This window comes from Carassius auratus, chromosome 8 (assembly GCF_003368295.1).
Source record: "Carassius auratus strain Wakin chromosome 8, ASM336829v1, whole genome shotgun sequence".
In the NCBI taxonomy this organism is placed as follows: domain Eukaryota; kingdom Metazoa; phylum Chordata; class Actinopteri; order Cypriniformes; family Cyprinidae; genus Carassius; species Carassius auratus.
In genome coordinates, this window is record NC_039250.1 from 3,175,338 (window position 1) to 3,193,418 (window position 18,081).

Below are 18,081 nucleotides of genomic sequence, written 5' to 3' on the forward strand. Positions count from 1 at the left end.
AGATGTTCTTTTAAGAACTATTCACTAAAAGTTTCTCTGAACAATGAAAAAAAAAAATATATATTTCTGCTGATTTGCATGGGTCCAGTCACAAAACATTCAGTCAAATCGAATGTGATGCATTTAAATCACATGTCTTATGGATGGAAGTCCAATGGATAAAATAACCAAGCCTACATTTTTTTTCCCACTTAATATACTGTTTCACCCTAATTGTCTCACATTATGCAATTAAGTAATTAGTTAATTCTAAATAATTATCGGGTCATTATTTAGTCACGGGGATGAGTCTGTTTTTCAATAGGAAATATAATTTATTGCTTCTGAAGTCATATAAAAGCGTTTTTTGAGGAACAGACCTACATTCTCAGTTGGATATTGGAGATACTGGATATTCGATTGTTTGTCAATTTACTTTATACTTTTTTTTTTTAAATCTTAAAAAAAAAAAAAATGCTGGAGGCTTGAGACTGTACCATAGACTGCAAGTAAATAACAGTATCAAGGTCCATAAAAAGTATGAAAATCACTCCATATCTCCATGCTGCATGCTCTTCTGTGTCCTCCAGACCACAAGGATGTGCTATTTCTGTGTATTTAGCTTTGATGTGAAGAAAAAAAAAAAAAAACCAGTGCATCCTTGTGGCGCGGAGAACACAGAAGCACATCGGTGATATGGAGTGACACAGAGGAGACCATTGACAAAGGAATTATTGAATAAAGTTATTTTTGTTTTCCTTCACTTACAAAACAAAAGTGTTGCCGTCACTTCATATAACCCAGATTGCATGTCTGATGGCAGATGAAGTATTCTGACAATGACTTTTCATACCTTTTATGGACCTTGACACTGTTATTTATTTGGCAGTCTATGGGACAGTCTCAAGCCTCCAGGGTTTTCATCCAAATATTAAAAATTATGTTCTGAAGACAAACAGAGATTTTACGGGTTTGGAACGACATGGGGTAAGTGATTAATGACAACATTTTAATTTAAGGGTGGAGTATCCCTTTAATGCATTTCATTTCTTTATATTTTTATTAAATCCATCTGATCGGCCCAGGCACCTCACACGCACAAAACAACATTAGTTCTAGCATTGCTTGACATTTCAGGTATTCATCATCAAACTAAAATGCAGTCGAACAAATATAAAAGTTACACTGTATATTTTAAAAGGTCCACTGTAAAATCAGCGTGCAGTGCCCAAACAACAGTTTTACACATGTAAAGGATTTTGCGTTAATATTGGAACATGAGTGAAGTATCAAGCCATGTTTAAGCTACAGTACATAATAAATAAGTTTAACAACCAAATGTTACAAATATGGCAAAAATGGAATCATTTAGATTCTTGTCAAATGAGAGAGGCTCATGAGCCCAGTGCCTTTTCAGCTTTGAATGACATTTGTGCCGTTTATAATAAATGCCACTAGCTTACAGCATGATTTTTTAAATATTATAGTTTAATATATAATTTTATAGCTGTTTATTTTGTCATTCTTGTTCTGTAATATCGATACACAGTATGTAATTGTTTGCAGTTAACAAGGTTAACGGGTGTTTTTGGAGTGAGATCAGTTTCTTTTTCATGCGATTACTTCCTCTGTTTGATAGGGTTTTGTTTCTCCGTTTTGTAAACAATAGGAGTTTTAAGGGCATAGTATTCAAATGCCAATTGAATAATAAAAATAAATAAATAAATAGTGCAGACGATTACCATTTCCCTCGAAATATAAATCGTGTGCATTATTTAATAAATCGAGGAAACTAATGAATAAATCGTGCGCACAATTTATAAACTATGGGAATTAATTAGTAAATATGTGCATCCAATTTAATCTACTTTTTCTATAGATTTTTTGCACCCTTAGATTCCAGATTTACAAATAGTTACATCCAAATAGCTCAAATAGTTACAAACCATGCATCAATGGAAAGCTTATTTATTAAACTTTTTTATGAAAAAATGACCCTTATGATGGGTTTTGTGGTCCAGGGTCACATATAAGAGTCATATGGGTTACTTTTCCTTTTTATTTATTTATTTTTTTTTTTGATATTTTGTGTTTGTATGGTGAATTTTTTTTTTTTTTTTAAGTTAATGTTCATATTTTAATGATGAACTCTTGTAATTGTCGTCTGACGTTTGGAAAGCAGTTGCATGTAACCGAATACGCAAGGACCTTTCCGTGACAATTACACCCCCTCCCCCCTCCAGAGATCAGAGCACGAGGTGAGGATGGGGCCGCAGCATCGTTTCCATGACAACCTCGCCAAAGCCATTTGCAGAGGCAGCAGCTCGATCAGCTAATTGAAGCAATCACAGAAGAAACCGAGCCGCTGTGCCAGATCAGCTCACTGTACCCTTCCCCCAGCAGTGCAACCCCTCGCCCGTCTCCCGCCTTATTCACAATTCAATCAGCCTCCATAATCCATCAGGAACTCCAGCTAATTCAGCTAGTGTGGGCTTTTCTCACTCATTACAGACTTCAGCAGTGCAGGTACGGGAGGACGAGAGGAGAGACTTTTGCTCTGAACCTGCTGGGCAGGTCGATATTTATAGAGGATGTCAGAGTGAAAGGGAAAGAGATCAAGGCTTGGTTTCAAGGCTCAGTGAGATGTTTTCTAAATTCCACTGTACACTGTGTGACTTCTTCTGTCCTTTATGACAACTGCTTGTTAGATTGTATGATATAACCCAAGTGAGATGTTGAGTAAAAGGCACAGCAGACGGTGTGACATCAGTGGAGAAATGGCATACTGTACAATATAGTTTGGCTGTCTTATGACTTTGTACAAAATCCAGTCCTGTCACATTCTCAATCTTGCCAGAATTACAAATCAATTTGTGATTATGGCATGATTGAGAATGTGACAGGATTGGATTTTATACAACACACACACACACACACACACACACACACACACACACACACACACACACACACACACACACATATATAATTCCAAATTACATTATAATTTTATTTATTTTAATAGGATAAACACCATATTGGAGTTCAAGGACAAACTGGGGTTCGTGTAGGATTATCAGGGGGTTTGTAAATGTAAAGGGGTTATATGGTTCATTTGCTTATTTGGTTTAAGGTTTAAAAAAAACAGTTTTCTACTTTTACGAAGCTCATTGTTCTGAAAAGCTAGGTGTACACTGATTGGCCAGCTATCCAGTGCGTTGTGATTGGCCAAATGCCTCAAGTGTTACACCCCTTATCATACGGTGATGCCATCTCCTGGCACGACTAGACAAAACCAATAAAACCCATTACAAACGAGGCATTTGTTTCGTCCAGTTGGGATATAATTACTGATTATAATGACTTATACTGTCTTTTTACGTGTTGCGTTGCATTGCGCCGCGTAAAAATAAAACCATGTCTTAATGTGTGATCTGAGAAATGACAAACAATATGCGCTACTCTACACTGCTCATAACTTGTGTTGGAATCATCAGTGGCAAATTCTTTAAAGGTGCTGTGTAGCTGAACTAGGTATTTCAGTCCAAATTCAAATTTAAGCTCTTGGACACCAACACTCGTTAACTTTGTTGGAGGTTATATTAATCGCAAAGGCAGCATTGGTGAACGTCATACTAAAGAGCTAATTCTATACTGAAAAAATAAATCCTATTTTATTTCCCAAATTTGGCAAAAAATCATGGCATTTTGTACATTGTGTAACAGGATTAAAGCAGCATGCTAACTCAACCACATGCACACACAAATAGCATTATAGTTGGGTTTATGGATTATCATTTTGCAACAAGCATGATATTATATGCATATATGCACTCACAAATATAGTTTAATAAAGAAAAAGTCAATTTTTTTTTTAATTTTACATTAAATCATTTTTGGTATTGAATGATGACATTTACTATTTTGAAAGGATCACCTTTTTTACTGAACTTGTCGCATTAATTTTTTTTCTAGGATTGATTTCACTGAGAAGGATACCTAAGAATTATCTAAAATAAGATTTTTTTTAGCAAGTATTATAATTAATCTGCAGACATTTTTGGAACAGTCATGAGCATGTACGAAGCTTTACAATGATGCCAACTGTACGTACAGTAGGCGATTCTCTAGATTATGGAACATAGCCACAGAGAGAGAGAAAGTGAACGTGAGTGTTTACTGTACTGCAAGTTCACATGACAAGATGGAGAGGAACTGACAGCCTGTGGGAGCATTATTAAAGGGTTTGCAGTGCATCTGTGTGCATGCTTATTACAAAGTATGGTCTGTAACATGTGGTTTTGTGTGTGTGCTCATGCATGCTAAATGCATTCTGAGTGTAATTACTGTGAGAGTGTGCATGTCAGCAGGAGTCCGTGTGATTTTGCTGGTCTGTAAATACCCACACTTATGTGCTACTTTCAGAGGATGGCTACTTTCATGCCGATATGCTTCTTACCACACATTCTTCCCAGGAAAACCATGCAATTCTTATGGCTTGCAACAGAGAATAGTCTGTAGTAAAAAAGTAAAGTAAAAAATTTACTAACAGTAAAAGTAAAAAAAAAAATATAATCTAAAATAACTTTTTTTTTTTACCATTTAAAATAACTTTTTATTTTTATATATTTATAAATCACTCCTGTGATGACAATGTTGAATTTTCAGTCAGCGTCACATGATCTTTCAGAAATAATTCTGATGATGCTGATTTTGTGCTTATTATTGGTGCTCAGTTCTACTTTTTGAGGATTCTTTGATGAATAGAGCCTCTATTTGAATATAAATCTTTTGTAATATAATACGCCTTTAGTGTCACTTTAAAGCAATTTAATGTTCCCTTTCTGAATATTTTCTTTTACGTTTTAAGTATATACATCTATAAAAATATAATAAAATACATAAAATATTGAAAAAGTAGAAAACAGAATTATTGCATCAACTATAATTTCTATTTAATTTCATCCTTAATTCTAAGATTTCTATAACATAAACTTCATACTAGAATCTTATGATTGGCTGAGAGTCTTCTATCTGGCCTCCATGTAAGAATGTAAAGCTTCTTTGTTGTATGTTAGGCTTCCTCATCCTCCTCCTCCTTTCTGCCCCGCAGGTATTCAGCCGAAAGAATTGGACAGGTTGACTCGAGCAGTGATGTTGTTATCTAGCGCCTGCACATGTCTCTATGTGGACAAAACCCATCAGTGTAACCACTGGAGCGCCAGTCATTTTTATCATGAACCGAACCAGTGCTGCTAGAGCTCGTTTTGCACTGGACCCCAGCAGACATGTCAAACGGATATGACTGAAGCATCTCGGCTCTTGACACCTCTCTTAAGGTCTGAGATTACAGGACTGGGAATTAGACATCATCCTTCGGAAGAGACTATCAGCCCCTGACACACTGTACATGTTCAGCATGGCATGATAATCTCTCTGCGTGTGCTAACATGACATTAAAGCAACTCTTCTTTATTAATCCCTGATAAACCCATATTAATCGTAATCGAAGTTAAAATCCCAAAATTCCCAGTGCTCCATTTTCTGTCAGTGCTGCTGACACAAGAGAATTACTTTTTTTTTTTTAATAGGTTATAGGCCCACACCTGGCTGGATTTAAATGTGAATTGTAAATCTGAACATTTTAAAAGCAAAATGTATTATACCTTTCTGATGGTAATACAGTTTAGCTAAAATATGTATTCATTAACAAAAGGCAAAGACATATTGTAGAAGTTTGTGAATGATATACATTCAAATTTCGTCATTACATTTTAGTACATATAACTTAATTTCTGAACTTGTTTGTTTTGTTTTCCTTGTGGATTACATGGGTTGTTACCGACATCTGTTGAAATTTCAAGTAAACAGCTTTAGAAATGTATTTACAAATGTTGATGTTTTCATTACCCACTGTACACAATATGATATGGTATGATATATGACACATGACATATGACACATGATAAGATATATGATATGATAGCAGTATTTATCCGGCACAAAAACAAAGATCTCAATTAGGATTGATTGAATTAAATCTATTCTAAACACAACTAATTAAAATAGAAAACAATCTATATAATCAAAACAGACAAAGATTGACTACAATATATCAAATATAAAAATTACATAAAAGCATGCTATTTCTTTGCCTCTAACATACAGGTTTCAAAAGAGGGTTTTCAAAGCGACATTATAAAAAACATTCTACGAGTTCTATGGAAATTTTAATAATCTCAAGAACCTTTTCCCCTAACTGTTTTTTTTCTTTCAAGCTGGGTTCACTGCTAAAGACTTGTTGCACCACAATGACATTGATATTTGTGTGTATTTGTCTACTTCTTTCCCACAATCCTTTGCTGTGAAGCAATTGACAAATGAATGATAAAGCCACGATATACATTTTCCTTGCAGAAACTCCCCATCTGCTCAATAATTCACACACCATCTGCCCAATCGGCCTCCCACAAGCCACCAGTGGCAGACGCAGTGATAGACACCCGAACACTAGCGCTTCAGCACGGTGACTGAAACATAGGAAATGCTACAGACCGGGGCCGGGGTCAGAGGCCGTCGCTCATGGCATCTCCATGACGTGCAGTCCCAGCATAGCACACTCTGACATGCTCTCCGCTCTCTTCAGCTCTATATATAGATGTGCTCCGCTTCTGTCCACCTGCCAGAGGGTCTAAAAATAGCAGCATGCTCATTTTCCTTCACTCCAGCTCCACACCACACCGCACCGGGCCGGCCGATCAACTTTCAAACCGCAGTAAGATGGGGGCAGAGATAGAAGGATAGACAACGATATGCTTGTAGTTATACATGTCTTTCACACATGTCCTGCAGCAATGTGGCTTACGTGGATAACACCATTAAACATGGTGGCCTCCCTCGGGCTGTCCACTGTAAATCACATTTTATAAAATGGGCTCTAAAATCTGACTGGAAGAGCCTTGTTCATTATATTTCTGGCATGAACTGTCATGCATTTTGTTGAGGAAAGGTGCCACATTAATTTTCTGAGCAATTATATCTGCGATTTCCAACAAAACAAAAAACAAAAATTAAGCATTGACCCAGTAAGCAACCACACAGCAATAACTAAGAACATATAGCAACTACCTAGCAACCTCCTAGCAAAACACACACACACACACACACACACACACAAATAATCAGTGTATGCACTGATATAAAAATTCTAGTCAATACTAATGAGACGATAATTATTGTGATCTTAGGGCAGAAAAAAAAAAAAACATTTCAAAATTTTAAAAACAAATAGTTCTTTATTTTTACAGTATGAACATTTGTGCAAATTAATAATGATGCATTGGTATTTAAATTCTGAAACTGTATTATATTGTAAATACATTTGTGTAAGTTAACAGGGATGCACTGGTATTAAAATTCCAGCCGATACTGATAAGCCAATAATTATTGTCATGTTATGGCATAAAACCACTGATCTAGATCAATGCATATAACTGATTAAACAATAAAATAAACAAATAAATAAATAAATAAAAATCAACAAATTCAGGAAAAATGGGTACTAAATCACAATTACAATGTAGAAAATGTAAAAATCTATGTAAGCTTCACTTTATTTTATCATATAGCTAATGCAGTATTATAGAGGTTGTAAGCCACTTTATTTTGAACCCTGGTAAAAATAAATTTAGCTTTTAAAATTTTTTTCTAGTGTTTAAATGGAATACGTTTTAATGAATATTCATGGATAATTAGTATGAATATTCATTAAACCAGGTCAAAGGTCATTGAAAATGCATAAATAAGCACTGTAAGCAATTACAGGAAAATGGAAGATTTAGTTCAAGTGAGAATTGTTGATTTTGTCCTCACAGCATAATGAGTGGAATGTATGAATAACAGACTGGCTTCCCTGTCCAGCTGCTCTCTGTTTGTTTCTATGTTTGCCTATACGGAAGTGTTACATAAGCAGGTGAGACAGGATACAGAGTAAAATCACAGAACATTCCCTGTCCCTAAGGAGGTACATTTCCTTCTTCCTGATCTCCGTGTTCAATCCACTGCTTGGAAGCAGAAACAGGAAGTCAACAGACGGTCAAGCGTTCCATTTCAACAGGAAAATATGCCTCTAAAAGATGTCATGACACTGGCACCACATAGCAAACAGTGCATGACCGTGAACTGAATCCCTCTGAAAAACACACAAGCTAAAAATACCGGTGTGTTAAAAATATGCTCAGAGTTGACCGTAAATGTAAAGCAGCATTTTCCACACAAGACACATTGCTTGTCAGGATGAAATAAATACTGGCCACAAAGAAATGTCTTTTTTCCTTCTATTCATTCTTGGAATAACAATTATAGATTACAGTTTTTACATTATTTTGCCAAACATCTAGAGTTACCAAAACCATCTGTTTTCTATTGTTTGCAAAAGACAAAAATAATATATCTATCTATGCTCTTATGATTCAAATGCTTTAATTATTATTTTTTTATTATTTATATACAAAAATGGCAAAATGTATTACATTATAATCCCAACTTTGTAATATTTAAGCATTAACACATTTGACAGAACTGATCTAAAGGTTTATGCTCATAGGATTAAAATGTATTAATTATACACAAATTGGAATTGTCTAATATTTATATGCATTTTATTTTAGATTTTATCATTTTGATTTAGCAGATTAAAAGTATTAAATTTAGGCATAACTGACATATTAACATTATATATCATATAAAATAAATTAAAATGCTAAAATAAAAGAGATACAATATTTTATGATTATGATATAGTAATCCTTTAAAAAGGGACCCCATCACTGTATTATTGTAGTGGTGTGCATTTAAGAGACACGACTTGGCATCCTGTTTAGTAGTGCACAGCTAATACTTAGAAGACAATGCTTTTCAACATGTGCTTATGTGCACATGGATAATTCGAAACATTTATCAAAACTAAAGACGCTGTCATCCCTTACTGGCTTGGGGCATTTAACAAAGGTAGAGGTTACTTTGTGTGTCACTAAAACACATTAACCATGTTTGACAGATGAAATACGTGCATTATGAACGAATGGGATTCAAATGAATAAACCAGTGGCAAGAAGTGCTGGTTACAGTGAGATGCGTTCAGGACACACAGAGCTTTTAATACAGCATAGAAAAGAATCAATATCACTGTATCCTGGAGCAGGATTCAGAAACTCATTGGACAGGAGAAATCTGATGCTTCTGTTTGTTGGGATCCCTGGGGCGCTTACATACAAATCGCATGCAGCACGGGTGTAGTGTGCTTTAAGTGGATTATAGAGGGATATAGTATCTGAATCGGGATGTAATACAGCAAAAGAGCAAATACAAAGAGGAACATCTTTGTTTATCTTACGGTCTTTCAGAATTGTGTCTCTGCTAATCACTACTTTACTACTTTAGACCTACATAGCAATTATTATTGTATATACAAGTATATAATTAAATGTATAATAAATCAATAATAAAGAGAGGAATAATATAATTTTATATACTTATGTTTACAGGTACATCTAAAAAAAAACCTCAAATGTAAATATTCTAATTCTTTGAAATACTGGATTTTTGACTGGATTCATGAGCTGTAAGCTCTATGTATAAAAAAAAAAAAAAAAAGTTTTACTTGTATGTAATGAATCCAGTTTCACTTTTTGAAAAAAGTTACAAAAAATAACTTTTCCATGTGTGTGTGTGTGTGTGTGTATGTGTGTATATATATATATATATATATATATATATATATATATATATATATATATATATATATATATATATAAAAATTAAATAAGATAGTAATTTTGAACAAAAAAAAACATTTCAAATGAATTCTAAAAAAGTATACTTTGTGGGTGGGTGGATGGATGGATAAACAGATATAGTAAAAAAAAAAAAAAAAAAAAAAAGTATGTACAGTAATCTTATATATGAACACACATGATTTTTGATTAAACCGAGGTGAGGATTTGTTTTATTTACTTACTTTTGGACTTATGCTTCCCATCCTGACTATGATATGAGAAAGCAATAACAGCCTATACAAATAAGAAAATGCTTCACATAACCGAGACCCAACCTACTTCAAATATAATAGCAGAACAATACAAACATTAACACGATCTACACTCAATAACAGAATATGCTTTCATTACTGTGTACTGCAGTATTGATTCTAGGATGAAAGGATTATTTCATTCTCTGTGCATAGCATCTATCACATGTTACCAATTACTTTAGACAATATTTTAAAACCCGTAGCTTGTAAAAATTTAAGATAATTACTTTATAGTAAATACATATTATATTTAAATTTAATAAAAATTATAATTTGTTTTTTGCATTTTTGGAGTAGTTCACTGAAATAGGCAGAAGTGCAGTCTGCTGTGAATATTTGCATATTTGAGTCTTGAAGGTGTGGTCTAATCACTTCATGTCTGGCCAGCAGCAATGCAGAACAAACCAGAACAGTCATCCTGGCTCAGCAAAACAATGTGAACTATTCCAGAATCCATTTCTTAAACTCAGTGACCTGCATTTCTGCAAGGCCTCATTCATTTTTACACAACTGAGGGATGAGTGCGCTAACAGTAAGCTGCATATGCTGTTCATACACAAAACATTGAAAATAACCTTGAATGTTACTTCAAAAGAACAATTCAAAAGAAAAACCCAAACTCAACCACCAGTAGCCAAAAGCAACACCGACATATTGTCCAACTGACAACCGGTGAACACGTGCCAGCGTATCTCCTCTGTCAGTGGCCACAGAAGAAGAACAAAGGAGCGCTAAATCCTGAAGCATGGCCTCTCTCGAACAGTGTAATACGAGGATAAGAAAACCCCATAAAACCCACAGACAAAAACATTAGAGAGGCTGGGATTGCCTCTGTCTGCGGACACGCTGCCCTCAGTGCACCACCAGGCTTTAAACGCCATTCGGTCAGGCTTCAAAGCATAGATATGCCATGACATCAGTGCAGCTGGTTTCGGCTGCTGAACTAGGTGCATTCTGGGGTTACTTGGCCATGAATAGCCAGCAGCTGAGATTATATCTTCTAAGCGCTGGACTGAGAGAAACAGCTGTTGGGCTGAATGACAGAAAGGGGCAGCCTGACTGTAAGCAATAACACTACCCTCATATTCAGCCCTTCACTTTAAAAGAATGTTCTGGGTTCAAAATAATTGGGGTTTATTTATGACATGCTGTTGATTAACACAGAAAAAAAATAATTAGCTCATCAGTTTGCAAAAATATGTTGCAGCAGTGTTATAAAATGAAAAACATAAAGGAAAATGATCATAAACCAAAATATAAACTCCAAATCTAAGTAAATGGTCAGTTTTACAAACCCGATTCCAAAAAATTTGGGACACTGTACAAATTGTGAGTAAAAAAGGAATGGAATAATTTACAAATCTTGTATTTTATTCAAAACAGCATATAGATAACATATCAAATGTTGAAAGTGAGACATTTTGAAATGTCATGCCAAACATTGGCTCATTTTGGATTTCATGAGAGCTACACATTCCAAAAAAGTTGGGACAGCTAGCAATAAGAGGCCAGAAAAGTTAAATGTACATAAAAGGAAAACCTGGAGGACCAATTTGCAACTTATTAGGTCAACTGGCAACATGACTGGATATAAAGAAGAGCCTCTCAGAGTGGCAGTGTCTCTCAGAAGTCAAGATGGGCAGAGGATCACCAATTCCCCAAATGCTGCGGCAAAAAATAGTGGAGCAATATCAGAAAGGAGTTTCTCAGAGAAAAACTGCAAAGAGTTTAAAGGGTTAGTTCGCTCAAAAATGAAAATTATGTCATTAATAACTCACCCTTATGCTGTTCCAAACACGATAAAAGGAGGTCTTACATGTTTGGAACAGCATAAGGGTGAGTTATTAATGACATAATTTTAATTTTTGGGCGAACTAACCCTTTAAGTGGAAGAATATGACAACTGTAGCCAAATTCCTTGACACATCTGTGTGTGGTGGCTCCTGATGCCTTGACCCCAGCCTCATTCCATTCCTTGTGAAGTTCACTCAAATTCTTGAATCGATTTTGCAATCCTCATAAGGCGGCAGTACTCTCGGTTGGCTGTGCATCTTTTTCTTCCACACTTTTTCCTTCCACTCAACTTTCTGTTAACATGCTTGGATACAGCACTCTGTGAACAACCAGCTTCTCTGACAATGAATGTTTGCGGCTTACCCTCCTTGTGAAGGATGTCAATGATTGTCAGATCAGCAGTCTTCCCCATGATTGTGTAGCCTAGAGAACCAAACTGAGAGACCATTTTGAAGGCTCAGGAAACCTTTGAAGGTGTTTTGAGTTGATTAGCATGTCACCATATTCTACTTTGTTGAGATAGTGAATTGGTGGGTTTTTGTTAAATCTGAGCCAAAATCATCACAATTAAAAGAACCAAAGATTTAAATCTACTTCAGTCTTTGTATTCAATTTATTTAATACATGAGTTTCACAATTTGAGTTGAATTACTGAAATAAAATTAACTTTTCCACAACATTCTAATTTATTGAGATGCACCTGTATTTGCAAAGAGAAAACCTACCTGCAGGACATTTAATAAGGATGTTGATAAACCAAAAGTTTATCTAAATAAAACTAAAAATCACACAAAAAAACATTGATGCAGATGTGACCGTTTAATTTAGCAAATTATTGTCTTTGGTAATGAACAGCATCTGTGCACTTCACTTGAACCCAGAACATTCAGATCTTAAAAACTGATGTATTTATTTACAGTCCACTCAGCTGCACTGATGTCAGAGGTTTACTAGATCTGTATTGTGTTTTTAACAACAGTCTTCTCACTAATGGTTGGAAGACACATGTACACATAAATACTGAGAACCATGAGCTGTAAATATGGGCTCTCTGTGTTATTCTAGATTGATGCTATATTGTTAATGGACTGAAACGCAAAGACTGGTTGGAAAAGCGTCATAAAAATAGACTTTTAATAGGTTTTTATGACATGCCCATGAAGCATCGTTGCCTTTGAGTGACATTTTTTCAATACATTTCACGTCACACCTGATCTGAAAGCCCTGAGAAGGGGAAAGAGGAATTGAACAGGGCCATAGAGAAGAGAGGAATAACTGAGCATTAGGGTTGGATAACGTCAATTAACGAATATTTTAAGTTTTCATTTTCATTAACATCTTTGCTACTGATGACTGCTTTCCAATTCCTGGTGTTTAATAAGAGGCTGATACAGCACAGAGGAAATAAAAATTAATCGACAATTTCTATTCCGAACACCCACTATGAAATGCCCTGTAAAAACTAAATCTGACAGTCAGCTCCAGGCCTCAGATGTTAAGCCCATGCACCATCTGATTCAAACTGCATTAAAAAAAGCACAAGAGATCTCCGAAATGGCAAGTTTCAATCTGATTGGCGTCTTTATGATATTTGTAGGTTTAATCTCTTAAGCAGCAAGTCGTGTCTATAAGGTACCATGTCTTCCACAGTGCCACTGCAGAAGAAATGTACACACACAAACATAATTTGCAGCAAATAATATAATAACACATTTAAATGTGTTGTATTACACTTATTAATGTACCAAATACATTTATATACAAAAGAAAATTTGCTGGCCATAATTATTTCTTATTGGCAACAAAACTATATTTTAGATTGTGATTATTTGTATCTGTGTGTATATAATAATAATAATAATAATAATAATAATAATAATGAGTCTGTGTGTGTGTGTGTGTGAGTTTGTGTGTGTGTGTGTGTATGTGTGTGTTTGTAATTTAGCTTTTTGACTTGACTAAAAAAAGTTTTGAATACAATACGTTAACATTGACAGCCTAATCGATATATATACACACATACAAATAAGCACACAATAATATGAATATTTATTACTGGTGATGAAACTTTTTTACATTGTTTATTTGTATGTGTGTGTGTGTGTGTGTGTGTCCGCGCGTACAAATTTTTTGAAAGAACATTTACTGCCCATAAATAAAATAAAAATCTTTTTTAAAAATGTATACAAAATTTGGTAGCACTTTATTTTACAGTCCAGTTCCTTATGTACATACTATGTACTTATTATAGTAATTACAATAATTATGTAATAACTAGGTAATAACCCTGAACCTACCCCTAAACCTAACCCTACCCTATGTAGTTACCCTTTATTACCAGAACTTTCTTAGATAAGTACACTATAAGTACATGTAAATACACGTACTGTAAAATAAAGTGCAACCAAATTTTTTAATGTATTATTAATCCTTTGCTTACACATATATAACATTTTTAAAACAGTTTTCAAATAATGCAAAGTACAGTTGCAAGAAAAACAATAAAACAATAAAAACAAGAAATTAACTCGATTTACATTATGCACTTTCCAAGCGTAACTTTCCAAGAGTAACATCGCTGTTTTTTTACCTGGTCTCTTTTGTAGCTAATTCTAACTGCCAATACTCAAAAGCCTGAGACTGCATTTGACATCACAGGCAATAAATGTTGCTAAGCAGACACACATGTGCAGACATTGATTTCCCATTCAAAAGATGATTGCATGGCATAGCTGCACTTTACCACCATCATCTATTATCTCTTGGTTTCAACAATGGCACAGCAAAACCTTCTATTTATGTTATCATTACCTCCACATTTCTACCATCACACAATAAAATACAAAACTTGACACAGGCCTGATTCCCTTGTAATGGATCAGGACACGTGTAGTGTCTATAGTGTTTAAGGTAATCTCTGAACACAATCACACTTCCGGTCCTCCCCCACAGTCTCCAGTGGGTTTCGAGTATCCCTCATCCTCACAGAACAGGTCTCCACAGCATCCATCCACTACAACTGCAGTCATGAGGGAGCTGAGCAAGTGGCCACTCAGCTTCCTGTGTGCTATTAATACTAAATGACCTCTCTGGCCCCTCTCGTTCACACGCACACATATGCACACACACATGTCCTCAGAGGATTGCTGAAGCCAATCGATATCTCTCCAGAACATGCTGAACACACTACCTGCCACGTGAGAGCGCAGAGGCCACAAGTCAGGCCACAAGGTCTGATCCAAACATCCTTTTTGGTGCCACAAAGCCAAAATATAGAACTAATGCCCTGAGATTTTACTGCACTGAGCCAAGTAGGTCAGAGTTTCTTAACATGTGTGTCCTGACCCAGATTGGGAATTGAGGTAATGTAGTCCACTGATGAGGCTTTTCATCATTTTCTCCCCTATTTTACAGCAGTAAGCAAAGTTTTGGAAAAAAGACAATAAAGACTTTATTTAATCTGAATAGTGCTGCAACTTCTTAAATGTGACGTATATAATGAAAGTAACATCAATCACACAAAACGTTCAATACAGTTTGCACACATTTGGTTTTGTGATGAATGAGAACTCAAATCTATTTGTATAGTGCATCTCCCTTTAAATTAATTTGTCTAGCATTTAAAATAAATAAATGACTATAATTTGTTTGTGTTATATTCATATTTTTCATTCCTATTCTGAATAGTTAAATTAAAATTTAACAATGATGCAAACATTTTTCTTAGCGATTTTGAAAGGTTTTGCGTATACAGGACAATGTAGTTAAAACAATCCCAGTTCACATGATCTAACAAAATGGTTGAAAAACGCTTACATGCTAATTATTTTAGACAACTTGTTGTCTATAAAACACTACACGCAAAACACATAAGACGTGCACATGACATCACAGTTTTTTTAGTTTACATGGATAAAATAATGGCATCGTTTTCAAAATTGTGCATTTTTAAGACCCCTAAATGCTGTTATCATTAACAAAATGGCCAAAATACACAAAGTTTTCCATTTTAAGTTGAAAAGGGTGTGTAAATTGTCCCTGATATAGGGTTGTGCGATATATATTGTCTGCGATAATATCGTAATAGTTGAAATGTCTTCATACCCTACATTAAACAGTGTGTAAATGCATCTAAATGCCACTTCAGATGTAGCATCTATTTGCTTTGCATTGCAAAGATGACTTTTTTTTTTTTTTTCCCGATTTAATTTACTTGGTAACAAGCAAATTAATCTTATTCTAATTCACTGATTTAATGTAATTTTACTTAAAAAAAAAAAAAAAAAAAAAAAAAAAAAAAAGTATATATATATATATATATATATATATATATATATATATATATATATATATATATATATATATATATATATATATATATATAAAAATGGCTTTATAAATGTAAAAAATCTATTTAAACCAACTGAAAAGATCTATCAGAGTGAACTGACCACCACACAGAATATGAAGAACATCATAAACTTTAGGATTCAGTTTAAGATATGAGCACAATAACACACTCAGCATATTATCGTCTAATTATCGTTAACGATAAAATTCCAGAAAATATTGATATATTATATTTTTTGCCAATATCGCACACTAGGGCTGCACGATAAATTGCTTGCGATATTTAACAACAACTGACAAGATGTGCATTAAATATCGCATGCGATTTATCGTGCAGCCCTATCGCATACCCTATCCCTGAAATACTGTAAGTTCATATAGTTTATAATATTCGTAAAATGTAACCTGTTTAGCTAAATTCACACCATTTCATGTAATTACCATAATTTCGAGATGACAACACATGACGTTTAACTCATAGCTGAATTAAGTGTTTCCATGGCAACACTATTAAAACCAAAGTGTACATAATTCATAATTACAACTTCCCTAAGCTATTCATTTTCTGAGAGCTACGACTTGGACCATATGACCACCATACCACCTGACTGCCATCTGATTCATTTAGGACAGGGGTCAGCAACCTATTGCACATGTGCCAACAGTGGCATGCAGAGGGATGATCACTGGCATGCGACTACTTGGGAAAACTGCATACCTCCATACATTTTGAGGTTATCTTTCCATATAGTCACACAGCCTGTTTGGAACCATGAATATGATTAAAGTGTAAGAATTTACCTGCGATAGACTACAGATGTACATGGCCCAAGCAAACCATTTGCACGAGGATCAACGCTGTGACGTCCTTTCGCATATGTCAAGTCTTTTTAATCGCGACAGAATGCATGACAGTTACGTTTAAAAAAATGAGGTTGCTGAGCCTAATTTAGGCACTACTAAGGTGCTACCTTAGAGTATGAGGATGTGGGACAATTCAGAGTAGAATGTCATGTGCTGTCATCTCTGATTAGTGGTAATTATGGCATGATGTGAACACAGCAATATACATATGACCTGCAGAAACCCGTTCAACAGAGTAGGAAATAGCTACTACAAGTGCACCTAATGAAGAGCTCTTGGCAGCAAAGCCTCAAGATTATCTGCTTTTTGGAGAGGAGAAAGAGGAAGACAAAACCCTGTCATGGAGGATCACTGATGAATTCAAGTCGTGCTTACGCATTGCGTGTGTGAACTCAGGCTCTGGCACGGTACATGAACGTAAGCACAGGAACGCAGCTCCCTGATGTGAACAACCGCTCCCCACTGCTCTCCACATATAAAGGCACTGCAGTGTATGTTAATACGTGTGAGAAAGTGCGTCCACATGCTCAGACACTCAGTATGAATCAACACAGAGAAAGAATATGACAATCACATAGCCTTGAGTCTTTTGTAAGGGTGATGCTGTGGAAAGGAACACGACGCAAAAGATGCTGCCGTCACAAGCGCGTGATGCTCCTCTAGAGCGGGAGGAGGACAGCAGCGGCACAGAACAGCCTTCTGGTCATTTCTGTGCCAATGCAGAGGGGGGTGGGCAGCACTGCAGAGACGCAAAAGGACTGATTATAAAACCTGTCTATGTCACAGAAAAAAAAAAAAAAATTCCTCTTGGGCAGCGCTGAGCCCGTGACGCAGATACGAAGAGTTCTAGACTCGTGTGTGACGCATACAGCAGCCTAAATACAGGTTAACGCGCTGCAGTCTGATTCATGAGCGCATGAGTGTGTATGAGAGTGAGAGTACATTCACACAGCCAATCAGAGAGGAAGAGTCTACTATCATCACCACGACCCAAAACAACACAC

General features: G+C 35.4%; 1 long non-coding RNA gene across 1 annotated transcript in view; it reads right to left on the bottom strand.

Annotated features, from left to right (window-relative positions):
• Positions 1-18,081, bottom strand: part of LOC113106992 (uncharacterized) — a 98,933-nt gene that overhangs the window by 47,179 nt on the left and 33,673 nt on the right. The gene's annotated exons all lie outside the window — the stretch shown is intronic.